This window comes from Chlorocebus sabaeus, chromosome 4 (assembly GCF_047675955.1).
Source record: "Chlorocebus sabaeus isolate Y175 chromosome 4, mChlSab1.0.hap1, whole genome shotgun sequence".
NCBI classification, from domain to species: Eukaryota; Metazoa; Chordata; class Mammalia; order Primates; family Cercopithecidae; genus Chlorocebus; species Chlorocebus sabaeus.
Genome location: NC_132907.1, coordinates 1,040,318 through 1,054,941, shown reverse-complemented (window position 1 = coordinate 1,054,941; position 14,624 = coordinate 1,040,318). Strand labels below are relative to the sequence as shown.

Sequence of the window (14,624 nt, the reverse complement as noted above, 5' to 3'; positions counted from 1 at the left end):
TTTGTCAGATGCAGAGTGTGCAAATATTTTCTCCTGTTGTGTGAGTTGTGTATTTACTCTGTTGATAGTTTCTTTTGCTGTTCAGAAGCTCTTTAGTTTAATTAGGTCCCCCTTGTCAATTTTTGTTTTGGCATCTTCATCATAAAATCTCTGCCAAGGCCTATGTCTAGAATGGTATTTCCTAGGTTTTCTTCTGGGATATTTATAATTTTTAGTTTTATATTTCAGTATTTAATCCTTCTTGAGTTAAGTTTTGTATATGGTATAAGAAAGGGGTCTAGTTTCAATCTTTGGCATATGGCTGGCCAGTTCTCCCAGAACAGTTTATTGAATAGGTAATCCTTTCCCCATTGTTAATTTCTGTCAGTTGTGTCAAAGATCAGATGATTGTAGGTGTGTAGCTTTATTCCTGGGCTCTCTATTTTGGTCCTTTGGTCTATGTGTCTAATTTTGTACCAGTACCATGCTGCTTTAATTACTGTAGTCTTGTGGTAGTTTGAAGACAGATAATGTGATGCCTCCAGCTTGTTCTTTTTGCTTAGGATTGTTGTGGCTACTTGGGCTCTTCATGTTGGTTCTATATGAAGTTTAAAATAGTTTTTTCTAATTCTGTGAAAAATGTCATTGGTAGTTTGATAGGAATAGCATTGAATCTGTAAATTGCTGTGGGCAGTATGGCCATTTTAACAATATCGATTCTTCCTATCCATGAGCATGGAATATTTTTCTATTTGTGTCATCTCTGACTTCTTTGAGCAGTGTTTTGTAGTTCTTCTTGTAGAGATCTTTCATCTCCCTGGTGAGCTTCATTCCTAGGTATTGTATTTTTTTGTGGCTATTGTGAATAGGATCACCTTCTTGATTTGGCCCTCAGCTTGGACATTATTATTGAAAAGAAATACTACTGATTTTTGCACATTGATTTTATATCTTGAAACTTTGCTGAAGTTGTTTATCAGATTTGGGAGCTTTTGGGCAGACAGTATAGGGTTTTCTCAGCATAGAATCATATCATTTCAAGCAGAGATAGTTTGACTTCCTCTCTTCCTATTTGGATGCCTTTTATTTCTTTCTCTTGCCTGATGACTCTGGCTCGGATTTCCTGTACTATGTTGAATAGGAGTGATGAAAGAGGGCATCTTTGTCTTGTTCTAGTTCTCAAGGGGAGTACTTCCAGCTTTTGCCCACCCATTCCAGAGGATGTTGGCTGTGAGTTTGTCATAGATAGCCCTTATTATTTGGAAATATGTTTCTTCAATGCCTGGTTTGTTGTGAGTTTTTAACATGAAGGGATGCGGAATGTTTATTGACTGCCTTTTCTGCATCTATTGAGATGATCATGTGGTTTTTATTTTTCATTCTGTTTATGTGATGAATCACATTAGTTTGTGTATGTTGAAACCAACCATGCCTTCCAGGGATAAAGCCTACTTGATGGCAGCAGGTTAGCTTTTTGATGTACTGCTGGATTTGGTGTGCTATTATTTTGTTGAGGATTTTTGCATCTATGTTCATCATGGATATTGGCCTGAAGTTTTTGCTGTTGTTGTGTCTCTGCCAGGTTTTGGTATCAGTATAATGCTGGCTTTATAGAGTGAGTTGGGGAGGAGTACCTCCTTTTCGACTTTTTGGAAGAGTTTAAGTAGAAATGGTACCAGCTCTTCTTTATGTGTCTAGTACAATTCAGTGTGAATCCATCTAGTTCTGGGCTTTTTCTGATTGTTAGGTTTTTTTCTTAGGGATTCAATTTTGGAACTCATTATTGGTCTGTTCCTGGTTTGAATTTCTTCCTGGTTCAGTTTGGGAAGTTGTATGTTTTCATGAATTTATCTATTTCTTGCAGTTTTTCTTGTTTATGTGCAGGTTTTCTAGTTTGTGTTCATAATAGCCTCTGATTTTTATTTTTATTTTTATTTTTTGCATTTCTGTGGGGTCAGTGGTAATGTCCCCTTTGTCATTTCTGATTGTGTTTATTTGGATCTTCTCTCTTTTTTTTTCCTTTATTAGTCTAGATAGCAGTCAATCTATCTTATTTATCCTTTCAAATAGCCAACTTATGGTTCTGTTGATATTTTGTATGCTTTTCTGCATCTTAATTTCTTTCAGTTCAGTTCTGATTTTGGTTATTTCTTGTTCTGTTAGCTTTAGGATTGGTTTCCTCTTGTTTTTCTAGTTCCTCAAGGTATGATACTAGGTTGTTAATATGAGATCTTTTTAACTTTTCAGCGTGGATGTTTGATGCTGTAAAGTTTCCTCTTAATACTGCTTTAACTGTGTCCCAGAGATTCTGGTATTCTATATCTTTGTTCTCATTCATTTCAGAGAATTTCCTGATTTTTGCTTTAATTTCATTGTTTACCCAGAAATCATTCCAGAGAAGACTGTTTAATTTCCATGTAATTGTATGGTTTTGAGTAATCTTCTTGGTACTGTTTTCCATTTTTATTGCACTATGGTCTGAAAGTGTGTTTGGTATGATTTTTGTTTTTAATTTGCTGAAAATTGTTTTATGGCGGATTATATGGTCAATTTTAGAGTATGTGTCATGTGCAGATGAGAAGAATGTATGTTCTGCTATTTTGGGGTACAGAGTTCTGTAGATATCTGTTAGGTCTATTTGGTTACATGTTGAGTTCAGGTCCTGAATATCTTTGTTAGTTTTCTGGTTTATTACTGTTGGTGGGATGTTGACATCTCCTATTATTATTGTATTGTTATATATGTCTCTTCACAGGTTTCAAACAACTTGTTTTATGAATCTAGGTGCTCCTGTGTTGGGTGCATATATATTTAGGGTAGTTAGGTCTTCCTGTTGAATTGAACCTCTTACCATTATGTAATGCCTTTGTCTCTTCTGATTTTTGTTGGTTTAAAGTCTGTTTTGTCTGAAATTAGAATAGGAACCTCTCCCTTTTTTTCTGTTTTCCATTTGCTTGGTAGATTTTTTCCATTTGTTTACTTTGAGCTTATTGTGTCATAGTGTGTGAGATGGGTCTCTTGAAGACAGGATACAGTTAGGTCTTGCTTCTGTATACAACTTGCCATGCTGTGTTTTTTAATTGCACATTTAGTACATTTACCTTCAAGATTAATATTGGTATGTGCAGATTTGATCCTGTCATCATGTTGTTAGCTGGTTACTATGCAGACTTGATTGTGTAGTTGCTTTATAGTGTCAGTGGTCTATGTACTTAAGTGTGTTTTTGTGGTGGTCAGTAAGTCTTTCATTTCCATATTTAGCACTCCCTTAAGGACCTCTTGTAAGGCAGGTCTAGTGGCAATTAATTCCCTTAGCATTTGCTTGTCTGAAAAGAATCTTATTTCTCCTTTACAGATGGAAGTTTAGTTTGGCTGGATATGAATTTTTTTTTTTTTTTTTGAGACGGAGTCTTGCTCTGTAGCCCGGGCTGGAGTGCAGTGGCCGGATCTCAGCTCACTGCAAGCTCCGCCTCCCGGGTTCCCGCCATTCTCCTGCCTCAGCCTCCCGAGTAGCTGGGACTACAGGCGCGGCCACCTCGCCCGGCTAGATTTTTGTATTTTTTGGTAGAGACGGGGTTTCACTGTGTTAGCCAGGATGGTCTCGATCTCCTGACCTCGTGATCCACCCGTCTCGGCCTCCCAAAGGGCTGGGATTACGGGCTTGAGCCACCGCACCCGGCCCATATGAAATTTTTTTACTGGAGTTTCTTTTCTTTAAGAATATTGAACATAACTGCTCCCCCGCCACCAATCTCTTCTGGCATGTAGGATTTCTGCTGAAAAGTCCACTCTTAGCCTGACAAATTTCCCTTTGTAGGTGACCTTCCCCTTCTATCTTCCTTTTTATTTTTCCTTTTATGTCAATCTTGGAAAATCTGAAGGCTGCGTGTCTTGGGGGTGGTCGTCTTGTACAGTATCTCACAGGCATTTTCTGCATTTTCTGAATTTGAATGTTGGCCTCTGTGGTGAGGTTGGGGAAATTTTCATGGATGATATACTCAAGTATGTTTCCAAGTTGCTTGTTTTCTCTCTCTCTTTCAGGGATGCCAGTGAGTCATAGGTTTTGTCTATTTATGTAATCCCATAATTCTCGGAGGTTTTTTTTCATTAAGATATTCTCTTTTCTTTATGTTTGACTGAGTCAGCTCAGAGAACCAGTCTTTGAACTCTGAGAGTCATTCCTCAGCTGGGTCTATTTTGAAAATTATGGAGCGCCTCATGAATATATGTGTCATCCTTGTTCAGCGGCCATGCTAATCTCTGTATCATTCCAATTTTAGTATATGTGCTGCCAAAGAGAGCACACATCTAAGAATTCTTTGCCTAGATCTCAATCCCAAAATTTTTATACAATTTTTTTCTAACATAGAATGCAAAACAGTTTTGCAAATTACACTTAAGTCTGTAATCCATTTTGGGTTAATTTTTATGTGTAATAAAATGTGAGGTGTATGTTGAGGTTCATATTTATTTGTTTTCCTATGGATTTGCAATTGCTCCAGCACCATATATTGAAAAGGCTGTTCTTCCTCCATTGAATTGCTTTTGCACCTTCATCAAAAGTCAGTTAGGCATATTTGTTGGGCTCTATTTCTGGGTTTCCTGTTCAGTTCCACTGATATATGTGTCTGTCCTTCTACCAATATTATACAATTTTGATTACTATAGCTACATAATAAGTCTTGAAATTAAATAGACTGATTTCTCTTACTTTATTAAAAAATTTAAAGCTATTTTTCTTCCTTTACTTTTTCACATAAATGTTAGAAAGAAAGATGTTGCCCATATCTACAAAAATTCTGCCTGGGATTTTGAAAGGAATTGGATTAAATCTATATGTCTATTTAGGGAAAATTAATATCTTTCATATGTTGAGTCTACCAGTCATTAAATACAGCCTGACTCTCCATTTATTTAGATTTTTTTTTAATTTCCTTCATCGGCATTTGGTAACTTTCAGCATATAAATACTGTATATGTTTTGTTGAATTTACACTCAAGTACTTCATTTTTTGAGTGATTGTAAGTTGTATTTTTAATTTTGCTGTTTATGTGTTCATTACTAGTATAATGAAATAGAATCAATTTTTGTATGTTCATTTTCTAGCCTATGACCTTGTTGAACTCACTTAGTATTTTTAGGAGATTTCTTGTAGATTCCTTAGGAATTTCTGTGTAGACAATTATACCTACAAATAGAATTAGTCTTGTTTATTTCTTCCTAATCAATGTAATTTTTATTTCCTTTTCTTGCTTTGTTGTACTGAATAGAACTTCCAGTAATATGGGTGAATAAGAGTGTTTTACATAAAAGCAGACGTCTTTGTTTTCTTTCTGATCTTTGAGGGAAAGCATTAAATTTTTCATCATTAAGTATAATAGTAGCTTTATCCAGTGGAGGAAATTCACTTCTGTTTCTAGTTTTTTTAGAGCTTTTGGTATGAATTGGTGTTGAATTTTTTCAAGTGCTCTTTCTCAAGTGGAATGATCATGTGATATTTTTCCTTAGTTTGTTAAATGGTGGATTATACTGATTGATTTTCAAATGTTGAACTAACCTTACATCCCTGAAATAAGTCCACTTTGTCATGGAATATAATTAATTTCTCTTAAATATTACTGAATTCTATTTGCTTATATGTTCTTAAGAACTTTTTCATGTATTTTCATGAGTGATATTGGCTTATGATTTTCTTTTTTTGTACTGTCTCCCTATGATTTTGATATCAGGGTAATAATAGCTTCATAACATGAATTAGGAGTGTTATCTTATATTTTCTGGAGGAAGCTGTGTAAAGTTGGTGTTAATTCTTCTGTAAACATTGGGAAGAATTCTCCAGTGAAACCATCTGGGCCTGATAACTTATTTTGGGAAAACTTTTAAATTATGAATTCAATTTTCTTGATAGTTATTGGACCACACAAATTATTTCATTCTGAATTTGTTGTTGTACTGTGTGATTTTCAAGGAATTGGTCTATTTCATCAAAATTGCCAGAGTTTTGCATGTAGAATTGCTGCAGTATTCCCATATTAACTTTTTAATATCTGCAGGATCTGTCATGATATTCCCTGTTTTATTCTTAGTATTGGTAATTTGTGGATTTTCTTTTTTTTCCCTTTGTCAGTCTTGCTAGAGGTTTGTCAACGTAATTGATCTCAAAGGATGAGGTTTTAGTGTTTTTGAGTTTTTGTGTTGTTTTTCTGGTTTCACATTAATTTGTGATTAATGATTTCTGCATTTTCTTCTATTTATTTTGTGTTCATTTTTCTTTTCTTTGTCTAGGTTCTTGAGGTAGGAGTTTAGGTTACTGATTTCAGACTTTTTCTCGGTTCTAATGTAGGCATTTAATGCTGTAAATTTCCCTCTAAGCACTGCTTTAGCTGTATCCCACAAATTTTTATATGCTGTACTTTCATTTTTATTCAGTTCTTTTGGGACTTCCTCTTTGATCCATGGATTATTTAGAAATGCATTGTTTATCATTCTGTTGTTGATTTCTAGTTTTCTTACATTGTAGTCAGAGAATACAATTTGTATGGTTTCAATCCTTTAAATTTGTTGAGGTTTGTTTTATGGTCTAGAATATGATCTATCTCAGTATAGGTTCCATGGGCTCTTAAGAAGAGTGTGTATTCTGCTGTTTGTCTGGTGGAGTGTTCCATAAATGTCAATTAGATCCCGTTGGTTGATAGTGTTGTTGAGTTTTCTATATTCTTGCTGATTTTCTGCCTACCTATTATATCAATTGTTGAAAGAGGGCTATTGAAGTTTACAACTGTAATTGTAGATTTGTCTATTTCTCTTTTCAGTTTCACCAGTTTTTGTTTCAGATATTTCATAACTCTGTTGCTTTTTGTATACACATCGATGTTTATATATAAACATAGATATTTCATAACTGTTACTTTTTGTAAACACTTCTATGTTCTCCTGGTAGTCACCCTTCTAACATTATGTAGGGCCAGGCTCAGGCAATGATCCATGCCTGTAATCCCAGTGCTGTTGGAGGCCAAGGTAGGAGGACTGCTTGAGGCCAGGAGTGTGAGACCAGCCTGGGCAACAAAGTAATATCCCATCTCTACAAAAAATAAAATAAAATAGAATAAATTAGCAGGGCATGGTGGTGCACACCTGTAATCCTAGCTACTCCAGCGGCTGAGGCAGGAGGATTGCTTCAGCCCAGGAGTTGAAGGCTATAGTGAGCTACGATCATGCCACTGCACTTCAGCCTGAGTAACAGGGTGATATGCTATCTCTAAAATAATAATAATAATAAATTTTTAAAAATATTGTGTAATGTCACTCTGTATCTAGTAAATTTCTCTGCTCATAAGTCTATTTTATCTGATATTAATATAACTATTCCCACTTTCTTTGGATTTTTACATGGTATGTCTTTTTCTATCCATTTACTTTGTTATATTTATTTCAAATATTTGAAGTAAGTTCCTAATAGACAGCAGGTAATTGAGTCATGTTTTTAATATGTTCTGCTAATCTTTGTCTTTTAATTGGTGTATGTGGACACACTTTTATCCATATAATTTACTTCTTTAAAATTCAATAACTAATGCATACACAATGTATAACATTTTAAAGATACTAAAGAGTTTCTGATATTAAAAACATTGAACTGAGCATGGTGGTTTATGCCTAGAATCCCAGCACTTTGAGAGGCAGAAGCAGAAGGATCATCTTGAGGCCAGGAGTTTGAGACCAGCCTGGGCAATGTAGTGGCATCCTGTATCTCCAAAAATAATTATATATGTATATAAGCTGGGTGTGATGGTACATGCCTGTAGTTCCAGCTACTTGGGTGGCTAAGCTGGAGGGATCTCTTGAATCCAGAAGTTCAACACTGTAGTAAGCTATGATCATGCCATTGCACTCCACCTTGGGTGACAGAGCAAGACCTGTCTCTAAAAAAGAAAAAAAGTATATTAAAAAGTCAATTCCCTTCCATTCCACCTCTTTCCCCAGTCCTCCCATCCCCTTCCCAAGAGGTAACCACGTTTTCCAGTTTTATGTTGTCTTCTATCAGAGTTGGTCTACAAAATGAAAACATATACAGGGCTATATAAAATATAAATGAGAACAAAGTATATGTATTGTTCTACTTGTTGCCTTATATATAATTAATAGCACATCTTGAAGATCTTTTTATATTGGTACATATAGAATACTGGCAACATTTAAATAAAAATAGTTTCTTCTAGTTTCAAAAGTCTTAAAAGTCAATCTCAGGAAGTGTGTTCTCGTATAGAAGATTAAATCTAAAAATGGACATGAGTTGAGACATTTATGGAGCAGAATGGAGATTGTAATTTATGATGAAATATGTAAATTGGTAAATATTTAGAGCTTGAATAAGAAATAATTTTGAAGAAACATAACGGCAATCTATTTATAAGCCATACATTTCCAGAGAGTTGTGAAGTTACTTACCAGCAACTGCCCATATGGCCAACAATAATGGAGGAAGACCAAGAAAAGAAAAGGCAATATTTTAAGTCAAAATTTAGCTCTGGAAACTTTGTAAAATACTTCATGTCAGTATTACCTTACTATTATTATTACCCAAATGGAGGAAAGCCTAATATCCCATGAAATAAAACAAAATTCTAGATCTTAGAACTTTTCTAAGTTCTGAGCGAACTGCAAAATAAAGACTGAGTGATTCATCTATTTAAACAAAGACGTATTAGCTACTTAACTGTGTTTGAGACACAATTCTAGTCAATGAATAAGATAGACAAGGTCTCTGCAATCTTGGAGCTTACATTCTGGGGAAGGCAGTGAGAGGAAAGAAAATTAAAACATAAAAACAACACAAAACAAAAAAGCCAGGTAGTGGTATGCACTGTGATGAGAACAAAGCAGGGTTATGTTTTACCAAGACACAAGAAGATTATTGTATAGTATTTGGTGTTAGAAGATGATGTTACACTGAGAAGCCCAGGAAACCATATCCATAATCCAAGAAAAAGTCTTTGCTTACATTTCTCAAGTTTGCTCTGTCCTCCTCTGACCTCTTTCTGGCCAAATTCTTAAAGCCACAGTGTAATTCCACATTCTTGGTAAAGCCTTCTAAAATATTCCTGCCAGGAAGAAGAGAGCGCACCTGATGTAGTAGCCACTGTAAGAACTGTATTGGAAAATGATCTGATTGGCCCGTGCAAGAGGGTTTGGAGAGAAGAAGAAACCACAAGCAGAAAAACCAGATGAGGAAATTAAGCTAAATATTAACTATCTCATGAATATTCCCAGAAGTGACTGCTAAATTTAAATCCCTGCTTACAGTGAAATACTGTATAGCAGGGGTTCTCAAACTTTTTGGTCTTAGGACCCTTACAGCCTTAAAAATTATGGAGAACTCCAAAGAACTTTCAATTATGTTGGTCATAACTACTGATATTTACTGTATTATAACTTGAAACTGAAAAATTTTTAAAATATTTATAAACATTTAAAAATAATAAACCCATTGTAAGCTAATGTAAATAGCATGTTTTTGTCAAACATCACTTTATTTTCCAAAGCAAAAATATTTAGTGAGAAGAGAGGCCTTCTTTTACATTTTAATATCTGGCTTATGAGAAAATAGCTGAGTTTCTCATTTCTGCTTTTCCATTTAATCTGTTGGTGTATGTTTTATTTAAAGTACAGTTAACCCTTGAAGAACATGGGTCTGAACTGTGCAGGTCCACTTATACATGGATTTTTTTCCAATAAAAGTTGCTAATGTGCCTGTCTCTCCTGCCTCCTTATTCGCCACCTCTACTGCCTCAGCCACTCCTGAGTCAGCAATACCAACCGTTCCTCTTCCTCCTCCTTCTAAATCTACTCAGCTTGAAAATGATGAGGATGAAGACCTTTATGACGATCCACTTTCACCTAATAAATAGTAAATATATTTTTTTCTTATAATTTTCATTTATTTTTTTATTTGTTGAGACAGAGTCTTGCTCTGTCACCCAGTCTGGAGTGCAGTGGTGCGATCTCGGCTCACTGCAACCTCCGCCTCCCAGGTTCAAGTGATTCTCATGTCTCAGCCTCCCGGGTAACTGGGACTACAGGCACACGCCATGCCCAGCTAAATTTTGTATTTTTAGTGGAGATGGGGTTTTGCCATGTTGGCCAGACTGGTCTTGAACTCCTGGCCTCAAGTGATCCTCTCACCTAACCCTCCCAAAGTGCTGGAATTACAGGTGTGAGCCACTGTACCTGGCCATCATTTTCTTAATAAGATGTTTTTTCTCTAGCTTGCTTTATTGTAAGAATACAGTACATAAGACAAAAAAAAAAAAAAAGTGATTTGTTTATGTTATCAGTAAAGCTTCTGGTCAATAATATGCTATTAGCAGTTAAGTTTTGGGGGAGTCAAAAAGTTATATGTGGATTTTCAACTGCATGGGGACCAGCTCCCCTAACCCCCACATTGTTCAAGGGTTAACTATATATGAGAAAAAATCCAACCTCACACAGGTAAGTAATAAATTGCTTTTTAAAAATGTGGATATTCTTCTTTGATAATACACCAAGACTTGACAAGTGGTAGTGTCTTAAAGACTGGTTTCAGTGTGGATTCTGCAAGCGTGTCAATGGAACTTCCCATATTCTATGAAATTAAAATCCACTGGTCTTCCTTGTACTTTGAGTGGATCTTTTATCCACACATGAGTTTGTGTTATACATTGGCTATTTGGGCAATATTCATCCACTGAATTAGTCAGATCCTACAAATTTTTCAGTATTTCTTTATATAATTTTTTTTAAAAATCAGGAAGTCTTCAAGTTCATGGTGGTGGATATGTTTTCCAGAACTCTAATTTTTGTTTGAAAGCTCAAGTTTTATCATTAGCATCAAATGTTGACAGTTGCTTTTCTGGAAGTTACCTGCTCACTTCATTTATTTTTGAAAAAATGTTTGCCAAGTACCTAAGTCTGAATAAACACAGTTTTCCCATCATTCCTTTAAATAAAATTGCTTTTCATGACAAAGGTGATTAGTTTAGCTTACAACTCAACTGATTTTCCTCATGAGCTCTTTTTGTCCATTGTGCTTTCTGTTGCAGAAGTATTTTATAAGCACTTTACATCACACAGAAAATATTTAAAATATATGTACTCAAGAATTGAGAAGTAATAAAATTAATTTTTTTTTTTATTTTTAGTTTTTTAGAAACAAGGTCTCACTCAGTTGCCCAAGCTGGAGTGCAGTGGTGCAATCATAGCTTACTGTAGTCTCAAACTCCTGTACTCAAGTGATCTTCCTACCTCAGCCTCCAAAATAGCTGGGACTACAGGTATACACCACCATGCTAGCTAATTTTTTTTTTTTTGTAGAGATGGGGTCTTGCTTTGTTGCCCAGGTTGGTCCTGCACTCCTGGCTTCAAGTGATGCTTCTGCCTCGGCCTCCCCACAAAGTGCTGGGATCATAGGCATGAGCCACGGTGACTGGCCAAATTAATTTTTTTTTTTTTTTTAACCAAGAACATTATTAAGCTAAACTAACTTTATGGAAAATAATTGTTTCTTTCTGTTGACTGGTAGTGAATGGTGTTGAACAATAAGAGAGTGATGACTAGAACCATTTGGTGCCGTTCCCTGATTTGTGGTAAGGCGCCCACAAATTTTTCCCACTATTGCTTTTGTGCTATCAGTGCAATGAAAAAGGCAAATTATGTGTTCCTGTATTTATGAAAATAGCTTACTTCTGGATCACACTTGTGAAGCACACTTTGAGAATAGCTACTGGACAAAAATGTGAATGGATGATCTATTACTATGCACAACAATATGGATGAGTGTCAGGAATATAACGCTGGATGATGGAAGCCAGACCCATAATAATATAGGCTACAAGATCTTTTATATCTAAAATACAAAAACAGGAAAAGCTTGACTTTGGTGTTGGAAATTAGGAGAAGGGTTATCCTTAGGGATGCTGGAGTGTAATGAGGCATGAGGCATGAGGCATGGGATGCTGTGAATGTTCTTTCCTGAGCTAGACGTTGGTTACAAGGGTCTGTTCAACTGTGAAATTCATTAGCTGTATGCTTCTAATATGTACACTTTCTGTGTGTATACTATATTTCAATAAAATGTTCAGAAAATAATACTTACGCTCTTGTGTTTTGTTTCCTACCTCAGTCAATGGAAAGTTCTGGGTGGTGGCCTCTGAGTAGTAATAATCAAGAAAAAGTGACTTTTTGCTTTTTTCAATGCTAGCAATATTAGCTGTTTAAAAGGTTTTGCCTGGCTTCAAATTAGAGTCTATCGTTTTTAGGATACTATGTGACTCACACTAGGTGAACACTGACCACGTTTTCCTATGGAATTTTTAAAAATGCAGTATATGTGGTTGGATGCAAGCTGTCTATGGCTTTATGACCTTCAATGCAATTTTATATTTTCAGTTGATTGTTGTATCTGGAAGGAGATCATAATGAAGCAGAGGCCCTATTTTATGCCTGTGGTCCAGCAGAAGGGGCTGGCTGACATGGAAATAATGTATTACGTTTATTCATGCTATGGCTGGAGAGGTAGAATTATTCTACTGGAGAGGTAGAATTAGAACCAAAAAACATTTTAGGCATTTGGCCTTTGCTAAAATAATATTTCTCTCCCAGTCTTCTCTTCCACCTTCCCTACACATTTAAGTTTTCTCCCTTTTCCAGCTTGGCTGACGCCCTGCCTCACCCACAAAGCCTTTCCCAACTTCTGCTGCCTGTGGCTACTCCCCTCTTTTGAACTCAGCACTCTTTTTTATATTGCCGACCCTCCAGTTTATTTGTTCATTAATTCAATTTATATTGGTAAACTTATCTAACTCCTACATGTGTAGGTTTAGGATCCAAAGACAAATATTTCAGACCAGCTGGATAGAAGAAAGACAAGTGGAAAGCTCACTTCAATATGGTCTGGCAAGTGTGACACTAGAGAGAGGCACAGCAGGCCAGGAGAACAACTGGGAGGCACAAAGTGGGTCAACATCAGGGAAAGTTTAGAGTCAGATAGCCCTCAACTTGAGCCTTTGCTTTGTTATGTACTTTGTGGGGTGTTTGGCAAGTTACTTAAGGTCACTAAATTTCAGTTTCTTCAGGTGAAAAGTGGAGATATTAGGTGTTCCTATCTTAGGGGGCATTGTGAGGAGTAAATGAAGCTGTGTGCAGAACAGCTCCGTAGTATATGCCTGGCACAGGATAAGTGCTCAGTGAATGTGAGATATTATCACTATTATTTTTTATGTGTATAATGTCATGGCCCGTGTGGTGAATTGTTCGAGCTATGTCACGACAAATTCATAATCTCAATTTAACTCAAAGTTTTAATTTGTATTTCTTGGACTCATAGAGGTTCAGGCTTAGCACATAATCACACTCCTCAAGAGCATCTCTTTTGTTTTTCTTCCCCATCTACTTCTATTATGCATTCAGGAGCTGGCCTTCCTAAGACGCTTCCTTCAAAACTACTTTTTGTTTCTCATCCATTCTGCCCCTGTCTCATGGCCCCAAAGTGGCTGTCACAAACCTATGAGACAGGTATTATACCCATTTTATAGATAAAGGAAGTGAGCCTCAGAGAGCTACTAAATAACTTATCCAAGATTATACAGCTAATAAGTGGTGTTGCCTAGTCTATGTCAAAGTTGCTGGCCTGGCCAGGCATGGTGGTCCACGCCTGTAATCCCAGCACTTCAGGAGGCTGAGGCGGAAGGATTGCTTGAGCCCAGGAGGTGAAGGCTCCAGTGAGCCATGTTTGTGACACTGCACTCTAGCCTGGGCAACAAAGTGAGACCTTGTCTCAAATAAAAAGAAAGAAGGAAAGAAGGAAGGAAGGAGGGAAGGAGGGGAGAAGGGAGGGAGGGAGGGAGGGAGGGAAGAGAAAGCAAGAAAGGGAAGGAAGGAAGGAAGGAAGGAAGGAGACAGAGAAAGAAAGAAAGAAAGAAAAGAAAGAAAGAAAGAAAGAAAGAAAGAAAGAAAGAAAGAAAGAAAGAAAGAAAGAAAGAAAGAAAGAAAAGGAAAAAGAAAAGGAAAAGAAAGAGAAAGGTAGGTGGTTGGCATGACCAACCAAAATTCCTTATCTCTCATTGTCTCCACAGAAGACCCTACTCTGTCTCCTGCTAAAGGTCTGTCAGAGCCTGTATAAAGGTTTTGAGGTCACTTTCTTTTGGAGCAGGATGTCTAAAGCTGATGCTGTATGTTGCCCAATGAACAGCCATTCCCTTCCCCTTTCTTCCTTGTTGTTAAAGCCTGTCTCCCACGACAGAGGCTGAAAATGCCAAATACCAGTTTTCCCTGCCTCTTTGTTGCTATGGTGTGGGTCTGTGACTCAGTCCTGGCTAATGGGACGTGAGGAGAAGTTTGCTCAGAGGCATCTGAAAAGGGTTTGTCTCCTTAGTACAAAGATATATAAGAGGAGTCTCTACTCTCTTCCTACCCTTCCTGTTTTGAACATTGCTTTGTGAAGACATGATGCTTTGGGCTGTGGCAGCCATCTGGTGTCTATAATGTTTTGTGCCCCCTCTTCATGCATTTTAATCTCAGATGGTAAAAGACACCCTCAAGTACACTAGGACTTACCTATAATTAATTATGCTATTCAGAACATGTTATGTAAATGTTAACATGACCATGG

The 14,624-nt window shown here is 36.5% G+C and overlaps 1 non-coding gene across 1 annotated transcript; it reads right to left on the bottom strand.

The window, feature by feature from the left end:
• Positions 1-4,179: 4,179 nt before the first annotated feature.
• Positions 4,180-4,283, bottom strand: LOC119618370 (U6 spliceosomal RNA). The gene has a single exon (XR_005234685.1). It is a non-coding gene; the product is annotated as a U6 spliceosomal RNA (small nuclear RNA).
• Between the last annotated feature and the right edge of the window lie 10,341 nt (positions 4,284-14,624).